The 27,625-nt window shown below is 44.0% G+C and overlaps 2 long non-coding RNA genes across 2 annotated transcripts; both read right to left on the reverse strand.

Annotated features, from left to right (window-relative positions):
• Positions 1 to 10,081: 10,081 nt before the first annotated feature.
• Positions 10,082 to 11,323, reverse strand: LOC136610613 (uncharacterized). The gene is made up of 4 exons (XR_010790125.1): positions 11,257 to 11,323; positions 10,587 to 10,637; positions 10,464 to 10,496; positions 10,082 to 10,131 (listed from the first exon to the last, which is right to left on the reverse strand). It is a non-coding gene; the product is annotated as an uncharacterized lncRNA (long non-coding RNA).
• A 3,886-nt stretch (positions 11,324 to 15,209) lies between these two features.
• LOC136610614 (uncharacterized) lies at positions 15,210 to 17,243 on the reverse strand. Its single transcript, XR_010790126.1, has 3 exons — positions 17,139 to 17,243; positions 16,865 to 16,921; positions 15,210 to 15,255 (listed from the first exon to the last, which is right to left on the reverse strand). It is a non-coding gene; the product is annotated as an uncharacterized lncRNA (long non-coding RNA).
• Positions 17,244 to 27,625: the final 10,382 nt, after the last annotated feature.

Here is a 27,625-nt window from a genome sequence, read left to right on the forward strand (position 1 = left end):
TGATTTGTGTAAGGAAGCCAGTGGGTTAGTCTGATTTGGTTTTCTATTGTTCTGATCTGATCAAGAAATATGATGATTTTGGCCTGTTTGTGCTTCTTGAAGGAAAACTTTTGCTGAATCATTATTTTATGCTAAAATAAGCCTTTTGTTTGTTCCACAATGTGAATGGGTTTGTCCCAGGCAAAGCATTTAGAAAAAAAAAATTCTTTCAGTGCCTCCACAAATTTCTTTCGAGATATTAAAATTTAATCAGAAATGTGTTGTTTCTCCAGGTTATTGTAATGTTTAAATATGAGAGTTGTAAATTAAGAAAGATTGAGGCATGGTCTGACCAAGTTATCTGGCTGACAGAGGAAGCTCATACTGTCTGGATGAACCATTTATATAATACTAACATATCAATTCAATGTGCAATGTCTAGCTGAGTAAAAGGAGTATTCCTCAGGGCTCAGTCACACTGGCCCATCTGGGCGCCGATGCGCCCATGTTACTGCACAAAGAAGATGGCCATATTGCAGGTGCGCCGGAAGAAAGAACACATGACCGGCAATGGAACCGATGTGCCCGTGGGACTGAGCCTTCAGAGCAAAAGTTTAAGAAATGAAGGAAGTCATTCAAACCTTCTTAATAGAGCCAGGGGGCCAATGCTGAAGCAAATCTACTGCTTTGGGAGGTTGTATCAAATGATTTAGGCTGCCTTCACATGGGCGTCAAAATTATGCACGATTTGTGCACTAAGAGACGCATGGCTGATGCTTTCCTGCATGGCACCGCAATGCTATTTGGAAAACAAATCGTAGCATGTACTGTCTTGTGTGTGCTCACACTACACAGCGACCATTGTTTTCAATGGGGCTGGTGGCAGCATTGCACCATGTGCTAGGTGCTCATGATGCAATGTCTCATATCGCGCTACCCACATGTTAATTCCCCGTGGATGTGAGATGGTTTAATTTGAAAACAGCCTATCATCACTTTAGAGATTAAGGAATTTCTCCTATTGTTTTCAATGGGAAACCTTACATCTAGTGCACCTAGCATGCGATGCGATGGGATTTATATTTGTGCGTCTCACAATGCATAAATCTCTCACACTTTTGACACTTTTATGAAGGCAGTTGAACTGATGCCAGGCTGTTTTGACATGAAAACACCTAATATCCTTGGGGAATTCACATGGTGGGGAGAGAGATATGGGAACGGGATTCATGGCCCCACGTCGCACTCACCGTGTGAAGTTAGCCTTATCTGAGATTATATTAAAATCCCACAAATAATTAGTTCACCTTGTTGTATTGGGCAAATATTTTTGATGATTTTATTCAAAAAGGGAGGAGTTAGGAGGATGTATTGGCAAGTGTAAATGGGCTACTGTTGAAATTACCACATAAAATAATTAATCTGCATGTTTCTTTTGGGTCTTAGCCGTAAATATGACAGGGAACTTAGGATAGGATAACTGAAGAGCCTTGCCAAGTGCAAAATGAGTCTTTTGTACACATATTATGTCTGAGTGGGAGGATATGGCATCTTTCCATAATTATGATCACTTAAAAGGGCTATCCAGGCCCTTGGCATTGAGCCACATTAATTAGAGTGACATCTATAACATAAGATTATTGCTTTGAAAGCCGATAAGGCCATATTACCGAAAGACTACACCACATCGCAAATATGCACCTTGAAGAAAAAAACATTGAAATATACAGCATCACCAATATAGGCTGAATACAGGTTATAAAGGGTAAACTAAACTTGAGAACCTTGATAACAATCACAGACAATGGCCGTTACTTACTGAGTGAGGAGTGCATATAGATGCATCCTCTCACCCTGCAGGTAGCTGACTACCAAATGGAGAAGCGAATTACACCTGTGCAGGACACCGATAAGACAGCCACTCACACTGCCACTTGATATAGAGGGGGGTGGCTGCTTGGCATATACTCCCACACATAGTAGATACAAGATGCCAGACCATTCTGATATATGTAGTTCACCATGCAGACCAGCAACCTATTAATGACACCATGATAATTCGGCGGGTTGCCCTGCATTTCCATCAGTGAACCACATTGGTACTGCCACCCTGGGCTCCCGCTGGAGTCTTAAAGCCACACTGCATGTGAATGATAGATAATAAATGCAAGTCATTGGTTGGATGTTGGCCAAGATATATGAGCCCACTAACCACTTCCCGGTTCCTTGTTAAGGACCAAGAATAAGAACCCAAAGAAAAGAAAATAGAATAAACAAACAGTGTCTATCACTGTTGTAAACCGTGGGGGGAAAAAGGTCGCCAAATCAAAAGTTGAGAACCTCTAAATTTTATATTACAGGATAATACCACACTAAGAATTTTAAATGGTCACTTAACTACACAATCATGAGACAGATGGGTTAGGACTAGAGATGAGCGAGCGTACTCGTCTGAGCTTGATACTCGTTTGAGTATTAGCGTGTTCGAGATGCTCGTTACTCGTGACGAGTACCACGCGATGTTCGAGTTACTTTCACTTTCATCTCTGAGACATTTGCGCGCTTTTCTGGCCAATAGAAAGACATGGAAGGCATTACAACATCCTCCTGTGATGTTCCAGCCCTATACCACCCCCCTGCAGTGAGATCAGGTGTCACCTGAGTATTTAAATCTGCCCGCCCGTGGCTCGCCACAGATGCATTCTGACAGAGATCAGGGACAGTGCTGCTGCTGCTGCTGCTATAGGGAGAGCGTTAGGAGTTATTTCAGGCTTGAAGAACCCCAACGGTCCTTCTTAGGGCCACATCTGACCGTGTGCAGTACTGTTGAGGCTGCTTTTAGCAGTGTTGCACAATTTTTTTTTTCTATATCGGGCGTGCAGAGCATTGTGTCCTCAGTCTGCAGTCATTGCACAGAGTATAGGGCCAGTACTAGTGAGGCAGGAAAAGAGATATACAGGCTATATAGGCAGTCGGCTTTTTCAAAAAAATTGGGGAAAAATACTATATTTGGGCTGCCTGTGACCATGTACAGTTTACTGCGTGTCTGCTGGGGCTAGTAGTACTAATTAATACGCAGCTAAGCGTTACAGCAGGCTTGCGTAAAATTGTTTCCTGCCTCTGCTGTCTCTGTTACATCACCGCCGTCATCCCGGCAGAGGGAAACAGTATACATAATATTATACGCTGCCTACAGTATCTGTCTGCTGGGGGTAGTAGTCCTAATTAATACGCAGCTAAGCGTTACAGCAGGCTTGCGCAAAATTGTTTCCTGGCTCTGCTGTCTCTGTTACATCACCGCCGTCATCCCGGCAGAGGGAATCAGTAAACATAATATTATACGCTGCCTACAGTATCTGTCTGCTGTATCAGCTCAGCATTTAAAAAAATAGAAGCAAAATACTTAAGGCCTACTACTGGCCTTTGGCCACTTGACTGCTTCTGAGCTGTGAATTCCACTAGCTCAGTGATACGCACCTACGTCTCACTACAGGCGTGCGCAAAATTGTTTCCTGGCTTTGCTGTGCGTTCCGTAAGCGAAGTCAGCCTCCAACCAAAGGCCAATAAGCGGCACATTTAATTACAGCGTTCTGTTTCTGCTCTACTCGTAATACACCATGCTGAGGGGTAGGGGTAGGCCTAGAGGACGTGGACGCAGGCGAGGACGCGGAGGCCCAAGTCAGGGTGTGGGCACAGGCTGAGCTCCTGATCCAGGTGTATCGCAGCCAACTGCTGCAGGAATAGGAGAGAGGCACGTTTCTGGCGTCCCCAGAATCATCTCACAATTAATGGGTTTACGCGATAGACCTTTATTAGAAAATGAGCAGGTCCTGTCGTGGATGGCAGAAAGTGCATCCAGCAATCTATCGATCACCCAGAGTTCTACGCCGTCCACTGCTGCAACTCTGAATCCTCTGGCTGCTGCTCCTCCTTCCTCCCAGCCTCCTCACTCCATTACAATGACACATTCTGAGGAGCAGGCAGACTCCCAGGAACTGTTCTCAGGCCCCTGCCCAGAATGGGCAGCAATGGTTCCTCTCCCACCGGAGGAGTTTGTCGTGACCGATGCCCAACCTTTGGAAAGTTCCCGGGGTCCAGGGGATGAGGCTGGGGACCTCCGGCAACTGTCTCAAGAGCTTTCAGTGGGTGAGGAGGACGATGACGATGAGACACAGTTGTCTATCACTCAGGTAGTAGTAATTGCAGTAAGTCCGAGGGAGGAGCGCACAGAGGATTCGGAGGAAGAGCAGCTGGACGATGAGGTGACTGACCCCACCTGGTTTGCTAAGCCTACTGAGGACAGGTCTTCAGAGGGGGAGGCAAGTGCAGCAGCAGGGCAGGTTGGAAGAGGCAGTGCGGTGGCCAGGGGTAGAGGCAGGGCCAGACCGAATAATCCACCAACTGTTTCCCAAAGCGCCCCCTCGCGCCATGCCACCCTGCAGAGGCCGAGGTGCTCAAAGGTCTGGCAGTTTTTCACTGAGAGTGCAGACGACCGACGAACTGTGGTGTGCAAAGTTGGTCGCGCCAAGATCAGCCGTGGAGCCACCACCACCAGCCTCACCACCACCAGCATGCGCAGACATATGATGGCCAAGCACCCCACAAGGTGGGACGAAAGACGTTCACCGCCTCCGGTTTGCACCACTGCCTCTCCCCCTGTGCCCCAACCTGCCACTGAGATCCAGCCCCCCTATCAGGACACAGGCACTACCGTATCCTGGCCTGCACCCACACCCTCACCTCCGCTGTGCTCGGCCCCATCCAGCAATGTCTCTCAGCGCACCGTCCAGCCGTCTCTAGCACAAGTGTTTGAGCGCAAGCGCAAGTACGCCACCACGCACCCGCACGCTCAAGCGTTAAACGTGCACATAGCCAAATTGATCAGCCTGGAGATGCTGCCGTATAGGCTTGTGGAAACGGAGGCTTTCAAAAACATGATGGCGGCGGCGGCCCCGCGCTACTCGGTTCCCAGTCGCCACTACTTTTCCCGATGTGCCATCCCAGCCCTGCACGACCACGTCTCCCGCAACATTGTACGCGCCCTCACCAACGCGGTTACTGCCATGGTCCACTTAACAACGGACACGTGGAGAAGCACAGGCGGGCAGGGCCACTATATCTCCCTGATGGCACATTGGGTGAATTTAGTGGAGGCTGGAACCGAGTCAGAGCCAGGGACCGCTCACGTCCTACCCACCCCCAGAATTGCGGGCCCCAGCTCGGTGCTGGTGTCTGCGGCAGTGTATGCTTCTTCCACTAAACCACCCTCCTCCTCCTCCTCCTATGCAACCTCTGTCTCGCAATCAAGATGTGTCAGCAGCAGCACGTCGCCAGCAGTCGGTGTCACGCAGCGTGGCAGCATAGCGGTGGCCAAGCGTCAGCAGGCCGTGCTGAAACTACTCAGCTTAGGAGAGAAAAGGCATACGGCCCACGAACTGCTGCAGGGTCTGACAGAGCAGACCGACCGCTGGCTTTTGCCGCTGAGCCTCCAATCGGGCATGGTCGTGTGTGACAACGGCTGTAACCTGGTGGCGGCTCTCCAGCTCGGCAGCCTCACGCACGTGCCATGCCTGACCCACGTCTTTAATTTAGTGGTTCAGCGCTTTCTGAAAAGCTACCCACGCTTGCCAGACCTGCTCGGAAAGGTGCGCCGGGTCAGCGCACATTTCCGCAAGTCCAAGATGGACGCTGCCACCCTGTGCACCCTGCAACATCGGTTTAATCTGCCAGTGCACCGACTGCTGTGCGACGTGCTCACACGGTGGAACTCTACACTCAACATGTTGGCCAGGCTCTATGAGCAGCGTAGAGCTATATTGGAATACCAACTCCAACATGGGCAGCGTAGTGGGAGTCAGCCTCCTCAATTCCTTACAGAAGAGTGGGTCTGGTTGGCAGACATCTGCCATGTCCTTGGTAATTTTGAGGAGTCTACCCAGGTGGTGAGCGGCGATGCTACAATCATTAGCGTCACCATTCCTCTGCTATGCATCTTGAGAAGTTCCCTGCAAAGCATAAAGGCAGACGCTTTGCGCTCGGAAACAGAGCCGGGGGAAGACAGTATGTCGCTGAATAGTCAGAGCACCCTCCTGTCTATATCTCAGCGCGTTCAGGAGGAGGAGGAGGAGCATGAGGAGGAGGGGGAAGAGACAGCTTGGCCCACTGCTGACGGTACCCATGCTGCTTGCCTGTCATGCTTTCAGCGTGTATGGCCTGAGGAGGAGGAAGAGGAGGAGGAGGAGGATCCTGAAAGTGATCTTCCTAGTGAAGACAGCCAAGTGTTGCGTACAGGTACCCTGGCACACATGGCTGACTTCATGTTAGGATGCCTTTCTCGTGACCCTCGCGTTACACGCATTCTGGCCACTACGGATTACTGGGTGTACACACTGCTCGATCCACGGTATAAGGAGAGCCTTTGCACTCTCATTCCCGAAGAGGAAAGGGGTTCGAGAATGATGCTATACCACAGGGCGCTGGTGGACAAACTGATGGTAAACTTCCCATCCGACAGCGCTAGTGGCAGAAGGCGCAGTTCCGAGGGCCAGGTAGCAGGGGAGGTGCAGAGATCGGGCAGCATGTACATCGCAGGCAGGGGACCATTATCCAAGGCCTTTGCCAGCTTTATGGCTCCCCAGCAAGACTGTGTCACCGCTCCCCAGTCAAGGCTGAGTCGGCGGGAGCACTGTAAAAGGATGGTGAGGGAGTACGTAGCCGATCGCACGACCGTCCTCCGTGACGCCTCTGCCACCTATAACTACTGGGTGTCGAAGCTGGACACGTGGCCTGAACTCGCGCTGTATGCCCTGGAGGTGCTTGCTTGTCCTGCGGCTAGCGTCTTGTCAGAGAGTGTGTTTAGTGTGGCTGGGGGAATCATCACGGATAAGCGTACCCACCTGTCAACCGACAGTGCCGACAGGCTTACACTCATCAAGATGAACAAAGCCTGGATTTCCCCAGACTTCTCTTCTCCACCAGCGGACAGCAGCGATACCTAAGCAATACGTAGGCTGCACCCGCGGATGGAAGCATCGTTCTCTCTCACCATCCAAAACGGGGACATTTCTGCTTCATCAATCTGTGTATAATATTCCTCCTCCTCCTGCTCCTCCTCCTGAAACCTCACGTAATCACGCCGAACGGGCAATTTTTCTTAGGGCCACAAGGCTCACTCATATCATTTTTCAAAACAATTTTTATACGTTTCAATGCTCTTAAAAGTGTTGAAACTTTAACTTGAACCAATTTTTCGTTAAACTGGGCTGCCTCCAGGCCTAGTTACCACTTAAGCCACATTAACTAAAGCGATTAATGGGTTTCACCTGCCCTCTTGGTTGGCCATGGCCAATTTTTCTGATGTACATTAGTACTGTTGATACAGCAATTTTTGTGGGCTCTCGCACTACAGTGATTACACTACAGTGTAATCAAATGAATTTTTAGCCCACCTGCATTACAACTGACGTTACATCCGCTGTGTTGGGCAATGCAATGGGATATATTTATGTACCGCCGGTGGCTTCCTGGCACCCACCCATGCTGTGGGTCCACAGAGAATTATAAATGCATCTGTTTCCACATCTAAAGAACCCCAGTCAGACTGGGGCATGCAGTGTGGGCCAAAGCCCACCTGCATTAAGCACGACATTACTACCTCAGCTGTGTTGGGCAATGCAATGGGATATTTTTATGTACCGTCGGTGGGTTCCAGGGAGCCACCCATGCTGTGGGTCCACAGGGAATTATAAATGCATCTGTTTCCTCTTCTAAAGAACCCCAGTCTGACTGGGGCATGCAGTGTGGGCCGAAGCCCACCTGCATTAAGCACGACATTACTACCTCAGCTGTGTTGGGCAATGCAATGGGATATATTTATGTACCACCGGTGGCTTCCTGGCACCCACCCATGCTGTGGGTCCACAGAGAATTATAAATGCATCTGTTTCCACATCTAAAGAACCCCAGTCAGACTGGGGCATGCAGTGTGGGCCGAAGCCCACCTGCATTAAGCACGACATTACTACCTCAGCTGTGTTGGGCAATGCAATGGGATATTTTTATGTACCGTCGGTGGGTTCCAGGGAGCCACCCATGCTGTCGGTCCACAGGGACTTCACAATAGGGAGTTGTACCTGCCTGTGTCTATGAATTAAAAACCGCGGTCTGACTGGGGCATGCAGACACCTTGACAGAATGAATAGTGTGTGGCACATAGGTTCCCCATTGCTATGCCCATGTGTGCAGCTCCTGATGGCGGTGGCACAGGATTATATTTCTCATTGCTTCTGTACAGCATTGTGGGCTATCGCCCTGCCCCTTTTAAAGAGGGTCGCTGCCTAGCCGTGCCAACCCTCTGCAGTGTGTGCCTGCGGTTCCTCATCATGGCAGACGCACTTATAAATAGACATGAGGGTGGTGTGGCATGAGGGCAGCTGAAGGCTGCGCAGGAACACTTTGGTGTGCGCTGTGGGGGGGGGGGGGGGGTTGGGCAGCATGTAACCCAGGAGAATTGGCAGCGGAGTGTCATGCAGGCAGTGATTGTGCTTTGTTGGATGTAGTGTGGTGCTTAGCTAAGGTATCCATTGCTAATGAGGGCTTTTCAGAAGTAAAAGTTGTTGGGAGGGGGGGGGGGCCCACTCTTGCCGGTATTGTGGCTTAATAGTGGGACCTGTGAACTTGAGATGCAGCCCAACATGTAGCCCCTCGCCTGCCCTATCCGTTGCTGTGTCGTTCCCATCACTTTCTTGAATTGCCCAGATTTTCACACATGAAAACCTTAGCCAGCATCGGCGAAATACAAAAATGCTCAGGTCGCCCATTGACTTCAATGGGGTTCGTTACTCGAAACGAACCCTCGAGCATCGCGATAATTTCGTCCCGAGTAACGAGCACCCGAGCATTTTGGTGCTCGCTCATCTCTAGTATGGTTATATTATTAAGTCATTATTGAGTGGTAAAGGTAGTAGACATGCCATGGAAGTATTATTTGGGCCTTGTGTAGTGATATGATTGGTAATATTGGTCTTTGTATAGTGTTTTGTTTAGTAATAGAACAGAGGTAATGGAGGTAATATTCAACGAATATGTGGTGGTATTATTTGGCCGAAGTACAGTGGTATTATTTGATAATTATTTATCTATATAAATTATTGTGTGTGTCTGGAGGGGCTAGAGATCGGTACTGCAGCAATCGGCACACCATCTTCTGAATTAGCTGAATATGACTGTTGTTGGTGCAATAATGTGGCATTTGGGGCCCCACTTTTAATTTTGCCCCAGGTCAAACTTTGTCTGAAGAAAGCCCTGCACATAAGCTGTGAACTCTTAAAATAATAGAAAAATAAAGAGATTATTTTAATGCATAAATGATTTATTGAAATCAAAAGTACTCATTGATTATACATAGGAATAGATGAATCCTAGAACTTGACTATTAATCTTCTTTGATTGATGGCTTCAAAGGTGACAGCTCTAAAAAGAAGAAATAGAAGATTGTCAATTAATAAATTTTATGCTCTGAAATTTGCGAATAGCACATTTTTATAAAGTTCTGTTTCCTAAATTAACTCAATAATTGTTTGAAAGTATAAGTATGAAGGTAACTTTCACAGGGCAAATTTTCAGCCTTTGTAGGTTAAAACCAGGAGTGGCTCCTAAATACAGAAAAAGCATAATAGAAAGATTTAGTTTTGGCTAGAGTGCTACTATAACTATTGCTTTCATATTATGAAGAGCTGAACCGCAGCAAACTTGCTGTATATCACTGAAAGATATCACCATGACTTCAGAGAACTCAACTTTACTCTTATACTTGTGGAGATGTTATCCTCTGCAAGTATAACATTTTTCAGGAAATATCTCTGTAATATGGTGGTTCCATACAGTGACTGGTGTGCCTGCAGCTACATGGTATGGTTCAATGGGGACTACCAAGTGAATAAAGCTGTATTATTATTTATTAAAACTAACATAAAGTTTGTCAGTGCTGCAGAATGTTATTGCTTATATTTGTTATTGTACAATAAGTTAAATCATTGTATATTAATACACTATATATTGAAAAAAACAAATGCATAACTCACATTGGAATTTTTTTCCTCAGCCCAAGAGGGGTACTGGTTTCAGAACATTAGTTGCCCCGTTCGAGCCCGACTAATGGAAATATCAATGTTCAAAGAGAGATGTAAGCATGGTATAGAAGACTAGAAACAAGTTCAATGATTCATGAATGCTCGAAAATCTAATTGAATAATAACAGCTTATGATGGTATAATGTCATGGCGTACCAACTGTTTTAGTTTACAAAAAGTTTTATTAATTAAGCAAACTACTAAACAAATTTTTAAATCTTTTGCTGGAAATACCTGCTGAATATACTGCCCTAAATGAAATTAGATTTCTATTTTTACTGTGTTTCCACAATTAAAATACTTTCTAAATTTATACATATAAACATTAACAAGAGATGACTAGATGAATCTTACCAGTGATTCGCTCAAGCTTTTCAGTGTTTCTCCCTATAAAATGTGTAAGATACAGGATTGCAATTATTAATTGGCTAATGAATTAGCTGACAAAGAATATTTCTTTAGAATTTATCATCTTACCAGCGCACTACAGAAACAGTTCAGGACCGATTCGCTTACTCCCAAGTCCTCCTAAAATTCAGTGGTAGAATATTTAGACGTACAGTATAGCACAAGGTTTATATGCTTTATAATGAAAAGTTACATAATTATGAATCAAGAGACTTTTAAAATTCATTTTCTATATTGATTTGTACATCTGAGGGCCCAGTGTGCAGTTGACTCCGTGACATTTTCTCATTCTTTCCTTTTTTTACTTAGTAGCTTCCTATTCTGTATTAAAAATAGTTGGGTAGATTTACTATTCTGGCCGAATATTTAGACAGTGTAAACTTAGTCTAGACAGTCTGATTGCCGTACTTTAGGCCAAAATTTTGTGCCAACATTTTTGCACATCTTTCTGTACTATGTCACATTTAAAGTTGTAGCCCTTTTCCACCAAGAAAGAATCAAACTTTTTTATTATGTGAGGCACAAAAACAGTAAGACAAGCGTTTTTTTGAGCGCAAACAAATGTGCTGCCCGCATGTGCTGAAAAAACGTGAATGGGTAATGTTTCATATGCACAGCGCATGAAACATTGCCCGTTCACTGGAGCAGCTGCGCTTGGAGAAGTGCAGCTGCTCCAGGAGTAGAGAGAAGAACGTTAGAATTAGAATGTCAATTAGAATGTCAACTAAAGAACACTTACTACTAATTGCAGAATTTTTATCCCAATATCTTCAGCTACCTCTCCAACATTGTCTCCAACATTTTCCTAAAAAACCAATAAAGCATTTAAATACAAGACTGTCTTTTAAGCTTAGATATACAATTAGGTTGTAACAGTTTGTAATATAATTACCAGGAAGTCTTTAGCGCTCAGGATTTCATCTACTGTACAACCTGCATCCATCTAAGATATAAAGTGAAGTTTGTAATACAATATAATATAGAAGTGCAATTGTTCATAATAAAGTGATATTTTACAACATTTATATGTATGACCAGCTTTTTTGAGCACTAACTAGTTTTAATATGTTATTTATCACTGACCAGGAAAAAGACATTACACATTCATCATTATACTTTTATCATCAATCTGAACAGAATTTCGTATTTCAGTTCCTAGTAACAAGTGGACTATTCTGCATGAATTCAATTGTTTTAGATATTATATTGCATTAACAAATTATAAAGAAAATCTCCATATAAAGTTTAAATATTTACCACTGCCACGTGCACCTTCTCTAGGAACGCCCTGTATAGTTCCTCATTATGATCTTTCTGTAAAATTAAAAATACTTATCTTTATTCCCTTACACATTTCTAACGGTTTTTCACTTTTGAAGGGAATTCTAAATTTGAATAATATATTTGAAAATTTGGTTTTCCAGATTTTGTATATCAATACATTTTATATAGATGGATAATAACCGTTTTAATAAGCGGAGTGTTTTACTTTCTTACACATTAGAACTGCATGCAAACTACAGTCTTTTTGAGTTTGTATAGTTTTATGTATAGAGAGATTGAACAGCTGATACATTTTACACAAGTTTCCCAATTGAATGTTCAATTTCTCTGATCATTTGATCATGAAACATACACACTCAAAAGTGATTGCAGCTCATACTATGTATTGATAGTAAATAACACAATGTGAATACTACATTAAAGAAAAAAAATGTTTTCACATTGTTAAAATATCTGTCACTATTACCCTATTTTTAAATGCTTAATTAAAAAAATAGCATGGAGTAATTATTTATATGCATACATACCTTTCCTTTCATGAACATGCAGAGCAATTCTTGGAGTTTCACAAGCGCTTCTGGAACATCAACCTGTTGATAACACTGATCATTAACTGATCAAATTCTACCAAAAAAATTGTCCAATGTGTTATATAATATTAGGTTATTAAGCTGCGATATATTTTAACTATGTTTATAGAACAAATATATTTTCAATTTAACATTTTAGAAATTAGAATAAATAGGTACATGAGAAAAATATAAAATTATTATTTCTTAGATCAAAAATGAATCTTATTTATGAGACTACCTACAAGTATTAACAGCATGACTATTATCCCAGTACTTAAAGTCCTATTCTTCTCTTCTCTAATTTAATTAGTTTTTATAGACTTAGTCGTCAGTTTTGTTAAATTTCTCTTAGTGTATCACCTGAATCAAATCTATTCTTTCATAACTTTTAAAATCTCTTCAAGGCCAGTTTCAGACAAGCATATTTTCACACATCTGTTATACGGATCTGTAGTACACATGTGTTACAGATGACATTACAATTGGATGTCATCAGTAGGGATGAACAAACTTTTGCAAAGTTTGGATCAGCCCATTCGCTGAACGTTTGTAAAGTTTTGTTCAGATGTAATTAGGTTGAACTGAATGGTATGTTCACCAAAACTGTTGTAGAACACTGTCTAAGAGGCATAACACTCTGAGATAGCTATACATGGATTTTATGGTTCTTAGGCAGTGTTATACACCACTGTTCAGCACTAGAGTTGAGCAAACCAAACCAGTAGAACTCTGCTAAAAGCTTGGTTCTGATTTGTGTCACTAGTCATCAGTATTTGATTTGTATTTGCCTCTGTATTTGCTATCATTTTTTGACTTTCTACTTGGCAAATACAGATTAATATTTGTCCAATAGAAAATAACAGATATGAATGCAAAAATGGACAAAAGTAGGTCGTGCTGAGTTTTTGAAACGTGGCTGTGAAAAATAGAGACATGTGAATAGATGCATAGACTTACAATAGCTTTGTATTACAGTCCACTAAATACAGCATTAACCCATTCCCGCTGCAGGGCGTAAGTTTACGTCCTGGGAGCGGTGTACTTCCCGCAACAGGGCGTAAACTTACGTCCTGGAGATAGCGCTGGATCATATGTGATCCAGCGCTATCCCGCAGCGGGAGCCGTCTGTCAGTCACAGCCGGCGTCTCGCTGCAGCAGCGGGGGGACATCAGAGATGCGCCCGCCACTGTTAACCCCTTCCCTGCCGCGATCTAAGTAGATCGCGGCAGGGAAAGAGTTCATAGCGGGAGCGCGGCTCCCTCTGTGTCTCCGGCCGGAACTCGCGATGTCATCGCGAGAGCCCGGCCTGTCACCATGGCAACAGGACGCCAGACACTGGCGTCCTATATTGCCTATGCCTGAGATCGCTGTATGAGCGATTAGGCATGGGAGAGCAGTAGCTCTGCCATGCCTCATGACAGCGATCATCAGGGCAGTGATTAAAGTCCCTCAGAGGGACACAAACAGTGTAAAAAAAAGAAAGATTTAAAAAATGAATTTAAAAAATGTAAAAAAAAAAGAGTAAAAAAACCATTTTTTATGCTTTTTCTCAGATTAGCATAAAAAAAGGTAAAAAAAAAATAAAACCCCACATATTTGGTATTGTCACATCCGTAACGATGCGTACAATAAGTTGCACATGCTTTTGACTGTGCACCGAAAAAAACGCTAAAAAAAAAGCTAAAAAAGTGAGGCAAAATGCTCATTTTTAGCATTTTGCCTCACTAAAAACGCAATAAAAGTGATCAAAAAAGTCGTATGTACGCCAAAATGGTACCAATAAAATCTACAGCTCGTCTCGCAAAAAATAAGCCCTCATAGAGCTCTGTACATCAAAAAATAAAAGTTACGTGACTTTGAATGCAGCAATTTAGAATAGAAAAAAGATTTCCAAAAAAAAGGGTTTTTATTGCAGAAAAGTGGGAAAACCTAAAAAAAATGTTAGAATTTTGTTATCGTTGTAACCGTACCGGTCTGCAGAAAAAATGGAAAGTCTCATTTATGCTGCATGATTAACGGTGTAAAAAAAAAAAAAAAAAATCTATGGCAGAATTGATGCGTTTTCTCTCTCTGCTATCATTAAAAAAAATATTTAAATTTTACAATATAGTCTATGTACCCAAAATTGGCATCGATAAAAACTACAGTTCGCCACGCAAAAAACAAGCCCTTATACGGCCGCGTCCACGAAAAAATAAAAAAGTTATGGCTTTTGAAAAATGGAGATGGAAAAATACCAAAAAATCGCTTGGTCCTCAACGCCAAAATAGGCCATGTCATGAAGGGGTTAAAAGATGATCATTTGAAAGTAGCTTAAGATGAAGCCACTGAGTTGCACTGAGAGCTCAGATTACAGAGGTGCATTCATAATTTTGCAAGTTTTAGAGCTGAAATCGCACAATTTTTTTTCTATACAGTGTCTTCTTAGAGCTTTACCTAATGATTTATTCTGGGAAGTGTCAAATTTGCACCAAAAACTGTACAGTAATATGTTTGAAAAGTTAACTGTTCTCCTGCATTTTATAAGCTTTGCGGGTTTGTCCATGTCCAATGTAAACCAGCAAAATTTTCAGTTTTATAGTTCTAAGATATAACACAGACTGTAGTCCAGAAGCAGTTAAAGATATGCAGTCAATGTTTATAGTTATTCAGCTTTTTATGTATAATTTATCTACAGTATATTTAAACTGTAAAATATTTCTCAAAGTCGAACATACCATAAATCAACATATCTGTCATAACTCCCAAAGGTGTCATAGATAGATAGATAGATAGATAGATAGATAGATAGATAGATAGATAGATAGATAGATAGATAGATAGATCTTGCTGTCTTACCTTAATCAACTTTTCAAGGCAGTCCTTTGGGATGGTGGGTATACCTGTGCAATTGCAATATCAGGAATTAGGAGTAATGGCCCTTTTACACAGGCCAATAGTCTTTTAAATGATTGCATCACTAAAGTTGTCAGCGCAGAGCATTTACAAAGAAAGACTTGCCGCTGGCTCAGAGGTTTTTCATCCTCTGCTCCCTCAGCGCTTCACCTCCTACGTGAAGCGCTGATTGGGTAGCACTTACACAAGATGAGAAACCGGCTAGCCAACAAGTTTTTTTAAGTTGACTGAAAAGTCAGCCTAAACAACCGCGAACGACAAGTGAGCAATTTTTTCACATTCACACTGTGATCATTACATGTAAATGGGCCTTAAGCAATCTAAAATGTTAAATTAGATCAAACTGGATTATACAGCATCAGTCAAGATACTCACAATACTACTATGATCATAAATTGAGTAATAATTATGTTATTTGACAGCTATTATTTTAAATGTTGAAAAGACATTCTGCTGTCCCCATATTTGTATTTAAAACAAATGTTAATCATGACAAGAATTATTTTTTTTCATAAAGGGAAGCTTTTTAAATATGTAACAACTACTCACCTGGATGACCTCCGCCAGTAGTAGTATACCCATTTTTCACAAACTCTGTACAGTATTTGACAAAAAAAATATATACTTTAAATAATCTGTTTTCTTTTACCTTTTTCAAACAGAGTGGGTTAATATCTAGATTAAATTGCATCTATACATTCAATAGGAATGTTCACATTTAGAAATGAGTGAGCATACTCGTTAAGGGCAGATACTCGAGCGAGTATCATCTTTTTTGAGTACCTGCTTGCTCGTCAGAAAAGATTCGGGTGCCAGCGGGGGTTGGCGGGGGAGAGCGGAGGGGAACGGAGGGGAGATCTCTCTCTCTCCCCTTCCCCCACCCCCGCCGGCACCCAAATCTTTTCTGGTGAGCAAGCAGGTACTTGAAAAGGACGATACTCGCTCAAGTATCTGCCCTTAACAAGTATGATCAGTCATCTCTAATTGTGAATATTCCTATTAAATGTATAGATGCAATATAATTTAGATATTAACCCACTCTGTTCGAAAAAGGTAAAAGAAGACAGATTATTTAAAATATTTCTTTTTTGTCAAATACTGTACAGAGTGTGTGAAAAATGGGTATACTACTACTGGCGGAGGTCATCCAGGTGAGTAGTTGTTACATATTTAAAAAGCTTCATACAATCTTAAGCTCAAAAACAGTAAGTAATAAATATATATACAAAGTTATTCAACTTTTATGTCAAATATATCTATAGTATACATAAATTGCGAAATGGTGTTCAAGGGTGAATATATCCTAAAAGTATTACCTATTACTCTATAAAGGTGTTAAAGGTGTGGAAATTATGCATTTAAATTTTTTAGCTTAAGTAACATTTAAACCACCTCTCTGGGATGATAGATTAATCCGCACAACTGCAATATTAAAAGTCAGACAGGAAGCAAATGAAAACATCAAAGTGGATTACATAAATCAAAAACTATACTTGCATGCTAATAAGTCAATTAAAAATAATGTGCTTGAATCTAATGTTGCCAGACATTACTTTAAAGGTTAAAATAAAGAAGTTTATAATAAATGTCCAATACCTTGCTGAGCTCCACCACTAGCAATAGAGCCTCTTTTTCCAAAGACATTGCAATGCACTATATGAAAAGAAAGAAATAATTTGTCATTCATTACCACCTTCAGATAAAGTAGGTCTATGCATTTCAATGTATCTCTGCCTTTGATACAGTTTTGGACAGTAAATCTTAGTAATTCAGTAAATTTAGACATTCAGTAATTTAGTAGTCCCTAATAATATTCTGATTCTAATAGATTTACAGCATTACATTTATTAGCAGCAATATACAAGCTTACCAATGTAGCAGTTTAGAGCCACAAAAAGAAAAGCTATTGCAGCCTTCATGATGGGAGACAATAAAAATGGCTCTTTAGTCAGTTGTGTAGATGCTATGAGATTAGCTGGAGATTTATTAAACTACCTCTAAAACAGTAGTATTTATACCTTAAAATAATGCATTTGTCAATATGTCATTGAAATTAAACATGACCTTAGGGTTGTGAAATGTTTTTCCAATTTAGGCAAACTCAAACATCCCAAAGTTACAAAATAAACCCAACCATTGTATTGTTTTTCATTCACCCAGAGTTTTCTAGATCACCCTGTTGTTTAAATATTTAGCCTCTCATAATTACCTGTCACGTATCACCACTTTATATTTCCTTTTAAGAGATCACTTCCTTACTGACACATATAACTGGAATGTGAGTAATTTTGTCATATGCACAGAAGTCCTTAACCTGTCTCTGATCCAGACATATCCCAAATGATGAAATACAAAAAGGTTAGATTATATAAGCGTATATAATATATATGTCTATATTTATATCCCCCCCTAATGAACTAGCAATTAGTTATCATTAGCCATCGCACGTGCAAAGGTGCCTGCAAAACAAGCAGTTCATATGCTGCACAGAGACATATAGGTAGCGCCCAGAGGTGGCTAAGGCACATGATAGCCAGAGCAGTAACTTACAGCAACTCGGCCCTAAGCAACATTTAAAACTGGGCTCCAAGCTGTAATGCTTTATTTATAGTAGCGGTCTCTTCCTATTGCCATGAAAGACTTTATGAGCTCTCTAAGTTTATAGGACCTGGGTGACCTGCCAGGGCTCACTGGCGACTTCTGGTGCTGTCCCCGGCTCTGTAGCTCTCAGCTATCAGCAGCCGGGGGTTTAAAATCCCCACCTGCTGGTAGATCTGATTGTGATCACAATCAGAACTACCAGCAGGTGGGGATTTTAAATCCCCAGCTGCTGATAGTTCAAAACAGCAGTGCAGAGTCTGGGACAGCGGCAGAAGTCGCCGCTGAGCCATGGCAGCCGTCAATGGCTTTTCAGGGAAGGGCTTCATAAAAGTAATTTAAAAGTAGTGTAAAAAATAAGATTAATACTCACCTGCCGGGGCTCAGCGGCGACTTCTGGCGCTGTCCCTGCTTCTGTAGCTCTCCGCTATCAGCAGCCGGAGATTTAAAATACTCGCCTGCTGGTAGGTCTGATTGTGATTGGCTGAAGGCTTTTAAAATGTGTCTCTTATAATAGCAATACTTTAGTACCATACCTTTTTAGAAGCAAAAAGACATTATGGTGAGTTGACACCCCAGACATTGAATGATGGAAAGCGGATAATATCCATTTCAGCACAATAGGATAAGGACTGGACCAAAACAGACACCAACCTAGACCTCTAGAAAAAGGAAAAGACAATAAAAGTAAATGTGTTAGCTGTGAGAGAAGATAGGGATATGTAGTAGGAAACCTATACACCCTGCACTTCTCAGGGCCTAATTCAGGAAGCTGGGAGGAACTGAGGACAAGTAAAGGGAATAAAGGGGTGAGGGAGGGGGAAAAATAGGGTTAGGGAACAATAGTACAAATAAAAATAAACATTACTATCCCGCAAGACACCCAAGCCAGCTCACTGAAAACTCCGAGACGGTCTGTGTATATGCAAGGATATAGAAATATGGGGGACGCAAACCCTAAGTATAACAAAATTGTTAGAGTATTTTTAAACTAAGCCTGATCAGAAAGGCATCCTTAGGGAGCTCAGTAACCTGGGGAACAATTATAATTCTTTAACAAATGATTAGACAGATTCAAGGTATTTGAACCAAAGACAAAAAAAACTATATCTGAGCAGGTAAACCCGGATATTATGCATGTTGCCCGCCAGACAAACTGGAACAGTGATATCAAAACTGAATCTCAAAACCACCCAACTATTAGTATCACTCAAGCAGCAGTCTCAGTCCAGCATTTCAAGTGCCACCCAGTGAGGCCTCCTACCTCTTTTTCTTATTATTACTCCTGGGTGATTCAGCATTCCCTGCCACCTACCAGCACTCTGGAGTGGATATTTGAGGAAACCTTGGCAGTTCTGGGAGGGGTAACCAGCAGGGGAGGTCAATTGACTCAAGGTCCAAAAGTTGCCAGAGTGAATGTTTAATCTCCTGCCTTTGTAATTAACCCATAGGCCAAAGGGAAACAGCTGAGCATACTTTATATCTCTAGCCCTCAGACCGTCCAGTAACGGTTTCAACATGTGGTGCTTAGCCAGGGTTGATGGTGCCAAATTCTGGTACAGCTGCATGGGTGTGCCAGCATGTTACAGATACCTGTGGTTCCTTGCAGCCACCAAGATTGACAAGACATCAGGGAAGTACAGGAGCTTGCAAACAATGAGGTCTCTCGGCGGTTCTGTGCTAGCAGACAGAGGTCTTAGCACTCTGTGAATGTGCTCAATAGAAATAGAGGCTGCTCTGTCTGCACCCAATAGAGACACAAAAAGCTCCATCACCACATTGCGTAGAGAGTCCACTGTCCAAGATTCTGGCAGACCTTTAATAGGCAAATTACTCTGCCTGATGCAGTTTTCCAGGTCTCCTTGCATTATAAGGGCTTTGTTTAGGTGAGAATGCTGTTCTTTAATCACCCTTGCCATCTCCAGGGAGTGGGTAGTGATGTCGGCTGATGAGAATTCTAAATCCTCAACCCATCTCCCCATGTGTCTGATTTCATCTTTGACTTCAGCTAGGTCTGACATCACGGGGCGCATTGCCCAAGAATTCAGTTCCCTCATGAAATCCTTGGAGATCTGCTTACCTCCTTCACCATCAGTAGAGATCTCTTCCTCCCGCTCTGCACAGAGGGCTGCTGTCGCATCCTGACTCGGCATCAGTCGCATGGGGAGATCGGGCAGTTAATTCTTTCAGGAATATCTAAATCTGATTGACCTCTAACCCAGCAGGGTGGGGGGTTCCCGGATGTTCTCCCCCTTTTTCTCTGCTCGTTTTTCCCATCTTAAGCTGCTGCTTGCCACTACTGAGGTCCTGTAATGGTGCCACTGTAACAGAGCTCTCACATCAGGCTCCCCCACCCTCTCTATTCTCCTTTGACAGTACAGTGGGTGTCACAATATGTTGGGGTGCTGTTAGCTCCTGAAAAAAATGAAATGTCTATTTGTTTGAACTTCTTATGCATTACTATAGACACGGTGGTAATGGAATGTAGCTTAAAGACGGACAAATTGGACTCCTTGCAGCAAGAGGTCATAATGTTTTTGAGATGACCGTATTTCGTTTGTCTTTTGCATTGCCTTTTTTGGGAGTACTACAATTGGGGCAATTCGTTGTGCCCAGCCGACACATGCGCAAAGCAGAGCTGGTGTGTCAGAAGTGAAGTTTTTTATGCGGGCCTCTGCGAGGCTCACACAGTAATAGTACATGCCGTGATTTCTTTAACGCCCGAGTTTTCACGCGGGCAAATCGCGACCGTCTCCATAGGATTGTATAAACTCATGCAATCCTATGGCAGCATGCATGAGTGGAAATTCTGTGGAATATCCCGCTACGGAATTTCCGCCCGTGTATATTTGGCTATACCCTAGCTTTTTCATTGCAAACCTCTTCCCTCTAGAATCACTAAGAAAACAATAGGCATAATCTCTTGGTCTGACCACACTCCAGAGCATGCTTCTATTTCTGGGAAATACAATTCTCCCCATAATTATGTCTGGAGGCTTAGCTCCTTTATTATTTATTTTAGAGTCTGCTAAATATGCCCCTCAAGGTAAATTTTTCACTATAAAACTTTTCAAATTTAATGAGAACAACCGTGTTTCTCCATTTGCTTTTCGGTGTGATCATAAGGCATCCATTTATGAGAGGGCACTTTTATAGGCTTCATCTTATGAAAAGAGAGATACTATTACGCTCTACAAATAGAGATGAGCGAGCACCAAAATGCTCGGGTGCTCGTTGCTCGAGTGAAACTTTTCACGACGCTCGAGAGTTCGTTTCGAGTAACTAACCCCATTGAAGTCAATGGGCGACTCGAGCATTTTTGTATATCGCCGATGCTCCGCTAAGGTTTTTATTTGTGAAAATCTGGAAAACCCAAGAAAGTAATGGAAACGACACAGAAACAGATAGGGCAGACGAGGGGCAACATGCTGGGCTGCATCTCAGGTTCCCAGGTCCCATTATTAAGCCACAATTGCGGCAAGAGTGCCCCCCCCTAACAATTTTTACTTCGGACAAACCCTTATTACCAAGGCACACCTTAGCTAAGCACCACACTACCTCCAACCAAGCACAATCACTGCCTGCGGGACACACCACTGCCTCTTCTCCTAGGTTACATGCTGCCCAACCCCTGCCCCCCCCCCCCCGCGCACGACCCTGCGTCCGCAGTGCACACAAAAGTATCCCTGCGCAGCCTTCAGCTGCCCTCATGCCATACGCTCACTTCATAGCCACACCACGCTTATGTCTATTTATAAGTGCGTCTGCCATGAGGAGGAACCAGAGGCACACACTCTATGGGAAGTCTGTGTGCACCCACAGCATGGGTGGGTCCAAGGAACTTAAAAGACAGTGCACATAAAGAAATCAGAGTGCCCAAACATGGCAGACTCTGCACAAACCCTCAGCAATTGCGGGCATAGAGCGGACTCCGATGCTAGCGTAGCTGTGAATGTGTCATTAGCGCTGTATCGCTCCTCTTGTTTGTCCCAATGCAGTGCCCCGGATAGCTGTGGTAACGCGAGAGAAAATGCATGTTGGCTTCGGCCCACACTCCATGCCCTAGTCAGTCTGGGTTTTTTTTTTTAAGTGCCAGGCAGGTACAACTCTGCTATGGGAAGTCTGTGTGCACCCACAGCATGGGTGGGTCCCAGGAACCCAGAGAAGGTACGTAAAGAAATCCCATTGCAGTGCCCCGGATAGCTGTGGTAATGTGAGAGAAAATACATGTTGGCTACGGCCCACACTCCATGCCCTAGTCAGTCAGTGTTTTTTGGGGGGCCAGATAGGTAGAACACCGCGATGGGAAAACTTAGTGCACCCATAGTATGCACAGACCCCTGTAATATTCCTGTAGCAAAGGTATAAGCTGACCCAAGTAACAGTTATGTTGCAGAAGTCTAGGGAGACCCCAGTAACATTTCAGTAGTAACAGTATAGACAACCCCCAGTAACATTTCTGTGGTAACAGTATAGGCAGACCCCAGTAACATTTGTGTAGCAGCAGTATAGGCAGACCCCTGTAACATTTCTGCAGCTGAAGTATAGGCAGACCCCCGGTAACATTTCTGCAGCTGAAGTATAGGCAGAACGCTGTAACATTTCTGCAGCTGAAGTATAGGCAGACCCTTGTAACATTAATGCAGTTACTCTCCTCTCCTTTGGCCCAAACAAGTTTGTCAGATGCGCATTGCTGATCACCTGACCCCAAGCAGGAGGAGAAGGTGGCCTTACAAGGCCAAGAAACCATGACCAGAGCCCGTTGTAGCCTGTGTGGGAAGGATGTGAGCGGGCCCTTGGCCAGGCTCGGTCCCAGCAAATACCTTGTGAGAACCAAGGTGCTGCAACTGACATAGCAATGGGCAGTCCATGTGCACACACAGTATTCATTCTGTCTAGGTGTCGGATAGCTCTAGCGACACTGCAAGGTGAAAGGCATCTGCACTATGCACCCTACCCAAGTCAGTCAGTCAGTCACTTTGTGCAGGACAGGGAAATCACCGCTATGGGAAGTCTGTGTGTACCCACAGCATAGGCGAGTCGAAGGAACCCAAAGACAGCATTAAATATGAAGGAATCAGACTGCCCAAACATGGCAGACTTAAAGTGCGCTGAGGCCATAGGCCTCTGCCCACACCCTTAGCAATCGCGGGCATAGAGCGGACTTCGATGCTAGTACAGCAGTGAATGTCTCATTAATGCAGTTACGCTCCTCTCCTTTGGCCCAAACAAGTTTCTCAGATAACTGTGGTAACACGAGAGAAAATTCATGATGCGCATTGCTGATTCCCTGACCCCAAGCAGGAGGAGGAGGTGGCCTTACAAGGCCAAGAAACGATGACCAGGGGGCGTGGCCTAGCCAGCAGCGGGAACGGGCGCCATCTCAGAAGCTCCTGAGCTGGACGCGCTGCCGAGTGAGATTGCACCCGACTCAGGTGTAATCCGAGGGCCAGGAGCACACCGCTGACACTGCGGGAGGGAGAGCTCCCGATAGAGACCACCCGGAGCTCTCTGGCCGCATCTGCCGAATCGCGGCCTACTCCTCCAGGAGAATCCCCAGGCTAAATTACAGGCCCCGCCGGACCGGAAGTTGCGGAGGCGATCGCGCGCGGCCGTTTCCAGCGGCCAGAATACACAGCGGACCACAGCAGCACCCAGCCCAGAACCAGAGGAGACCAAGGCTTGCCCTCCTGAGGCTGCAGAGGAGCGGAGGTGAGAGGTACCCGAGAGGGGGGGGCCGCAAGTGCAGGGCCTCTGAACCCCTGCCCAGTGGCACTCAGACCCCACCACAAGCAACACACAGCAGGCTGCGGACCCCAGACTACAGACTGCAGAAGAGCCACAGGGGGACACACTACCCTCCCGCCCCCCCTCGCCCCCCAACAACAACGCTGAGAGCCACCAAAAAAGAGGGGGCCGGCGCCTACAGTGCTACAAAACCCTGCTGAAGAGACCAAAAGACCCCTAAGCATAAGGGCAGACCCCCACATCAGCTCAGCACCTAATACAAGAACATAGAACTGTATAGGGAGACATCCCCCCCCCCTCCTCTCTCATACCACTCATCCACACACCAAACTCCCCGCAGAGGAAGAAAACAGAGAGCCCAGCTCTAATTTTTTCTGGAACTCCTTGAGGTGGAGATCCAAAGTGAACACTGTAGCAAAAACTGGCGAAGCAGAACTAAGATAAAAATCTAACTGAACAAGAGCAGAGCCTGACCGCGGAGAGCGATGGCCGCTTGATTAGCATGCTCCATCGATAAGAGACGAATACAGGCATCTAGAAGCAGCAAACTTATAGGAAAATGGGGAAAATCAACAAGGAGAAAGGAGGTGAGCATCAGGGGACGCCGCGGCCAGTGTGGGGGCAGACGGATCTGCAAAAATATCTAAAAGACCGGAGCTCACGCAAGCAAGACGGCGCCGGCGGCTCAGATTGCTACTGATACAGAGCGGGAGGGGGAATCCTCGTCTGAAGGAGAAGAGGGAGAGCATATCTCCAAAAGATTTATGAGGAATCTTCTCACCCAGACTATGAGACCAGTAATGGCGGAGTTAGCGGAGATTAAAGAAGAAGTCAGACATATGGGAAAACGCGTGGAAGATCTGGAAGGCTCATCAGCAACAATAGCGGCACATGCTCAGGGAATGGCGCTAGCTATCAAAGAACAACACTTCCAACTCAATAGGACTCTCCTCATGCAAGAGGATATCGAAAATCGCAACCGCCGCAGCAACGTCAGAATAAAAGGTATCTTTTAGCTGCTTCAATACTCATCGAGCGCTCACACAGGGCCTTACGTCCCCCACCCCCTGCCGGGGACCCGCCAAGAGACATTATTTGTAAATTGCTTACCTTCCCCGATGCAGTGGCAATCTTGGAGGCCACAAGAAACCGCAGAGACCTGCAATACGCAGGAGCACCTATACAATTATTTCAAGATTTGGCCCCTACAACATTAGCCAAGCGGAGACTCATGCGACCATTACTGGACAAACTAAAAGCCAGAAATATCAAGTATGCGTGGCTATTTCCCTTTGGCCTAGGCATTACTCACAAAGGAAAAAGACTCAACATACGTACGCCTGAGGACCTGCAAAACTGCTGGCAACACCTCGACCTAGAGCCAATAGAAATCCTCAACTGGCAACCTCTCCCCGAAATGCCAAATCTTCCTCAACTACCAACACCGGAAAGCTGGAAAGTGGTGAATTATGCAAAATCACCCAAAAGCAAGCAAAAGAAGAAGCCTAGAGAAGAAGACATGATTGAGGACACTTGAATACCAACTGAAACAATAGTGAACCTCCAGACCAGGAATGGACTCATTGACCTTCCAATTGAAGAAAAGTTACCAATTACATTCCGCCTTAACCACGGGCCATCGTTGACCCTTGGTCGCCTTTCCTTTCCTTTGTGTTCTCTGTTTTCTGCTCCCCTTTACCTTTTTTTTTTTCTCCTCCTATCCTACTGCGACTATTTACTCTCCTCTCAGAGCGAGCTCCGGGATAGAAGCATCATCCGAAAAGGAACCCAGGAACAATCCCCATCTGTTCGCAGAGGACGTTTTGGAATATTCCCTACGCTAGAGATGCCTGTCAGTCTCAACCCGATCAGGACCTGAAAACTTAAGTAAAATTTTGAATTGCTATTTATACTCCTGCTCTATCCTTGCAGGCGTTCCCGACAAATTTTAGTCGAGATCGCCTGTCACTCCCCTCATTAAGAGGGATAATTATTTTGGCGCAGCCAAAATCTATTATACATATATCTGTTTATTATTACTGTTTCAGCCCCCCACCTCCCACCCTTTCCCATACCGATCCAAACAGCACTCCCCTACCTACCTCTCCCCCTCTCCCTAATTACTCTACTATTTCCTTCGCTGAGCCACCAGGTTCTAGTCCAAGGAATTTAGAGTAAAACTAATTTGTATTATCAAAGCTAACAGTTACCAATAGATAAGTCGAATATTGTATAATCTCTAGACAGCTTTCTTTTTGTATTCACTAGCAGCGCTGAATCAACGCCCGTTGTTGCCTATCTCGGTCCCCTGGTAATGCCCTCGGAGGCGATCCGAATTACATCATTTAACATTCGCGGCCTCAATTCACCACAGAAAAGACACAACATTCTTCAACTTTTGAAGAGGTATGGCACCAAAATCATTCTATTACAGGAAGCACATTACAAGGGAAACAAATGCCTGGCCCTCCCAGGAAAACTATTTACCCAGAACTTCCACAGCTCATATCCCTCGTCCGCTTCCAGGGGAGTCTCCATACTCATACACAGCTCCATAAACTTTACATGCAATGCAGAGTATTCAGATGAAATGGGGAGAGCACTCTTCATAAAGGGCATACTTAATAACACCAAAGTAACCATAGCCAATCTATATGCTCCAAATACCAACCAGACCGAATGGCTTATTAAACAAATCAAAATCCTTAAGGAATTTGCTGAAGGCCATATAATATTAGGGGGGGATTGGAACATAACCCTTAATCCTCTATTAGACACCTCAAGGGGTAGATCTCAGATCCCACAGAGGAAAATAACTGCCGTCACTAAAACCCTCCAGGATTTGAATGCAGTGGATGTTTGGCGTCTATTAAACCCGTCCTCAAGGGACTACACCCACTTCTCTACACCACATGCATCATACCAGAGGCTGGATTATATCTGCATCTCAACAGGCCTTCTAAAGAAAGTGGAAGGAGCTGAGGTGGACATAATGACGATCTCTGACCATGCCCCGATCCATGTGGATATTATAGTGGGTAAGAATGACCCCAAAGAATGGAGATGGCGCTTAAATGATTCCCTTTTAGACGCCCAAGAAGAAAAAGAAAAACTGATAGAGAAAATAGAGGAATATTTCAAATTAAATTGTGATACAGATCTTGGGCTTCCAATGATATGGGACGCACACAAGGCCTACACACGAGGGCTCCTTATTGCCCTTGGATCAAGGACAAAAAGAAAGCAACAACAAGAGATAGACAGATTGTTCATGCAAATTGCTAAACTAGAACGAACATCTAAACTATCCATAACAAATACAGTTCTAGAGGATTTAACCGCTAAAAGGAGGGAACTTAAGCGCCTCTTAGAATCAAGATTCAACAAAAACACATCTCACTAAAACAAACTGTCTTTCTCCAAGGACACAAGGGTAGTAGGTTTACGACAGCCCTTCTTAAAAAATCCCGCTCCAAAAACTTCATAAATACCATAAAAGATCAAACGGGGAAGAAGGCCACAACATCCCAAGAAATAGCAGAAGTTTTCCGACACTTCTACACCCAACTATACAATATAAATGAAAACAGGGGAATGGAAAGAGAACAAATTATAAACGAAAAAATAGACTCCTTCTTAAACACATTGACGCTACCAAAGCTAGGGGAAGAAACAACACAAACTCTAACAATCCCGGTAACAGATCAAGAAATAGAAGAATTGATTGATGCGATCCCCCCTGGGAAAAGCCCAGGGCCGGACGGCTTTTCTTCTGCCTATTACAAAGCTTTTAAAACCACACTCGCCCCGAGACTCAAAGATTACTTCAACGCACTCCTACAAGGCGAGAGCCTAACGAAATATTCCCAAGAAGCATTGATCACCCTAATCCATAAAGAGGGCAAAGACCCAGAACTATGCACGAATTACAGACCAATATCCCTAATAAACCTGGACACTAAATTATGGGCAAAACTCCTGGCCAAAAGAATAGAAAACCTCGTTCCATCC

The sequence above is a fragment of the Eleutherodactylus coqui genome, chromosome 2 (assembly GCF_035609145.1).
Source record: "Eleutherodactylus coqui strain aEleCoq1 chromosome 2, aEleCoq1.hap1, whole genome shotgun sequence".
Classification (NCBI taxonomy): domain Eukaryota; kingdom Metazoa; phylum Chordata; class Amphibia; order Anura; family Eleutherodactylidae; genus Eleutherodactylus; species Eleutherodactylus coqui.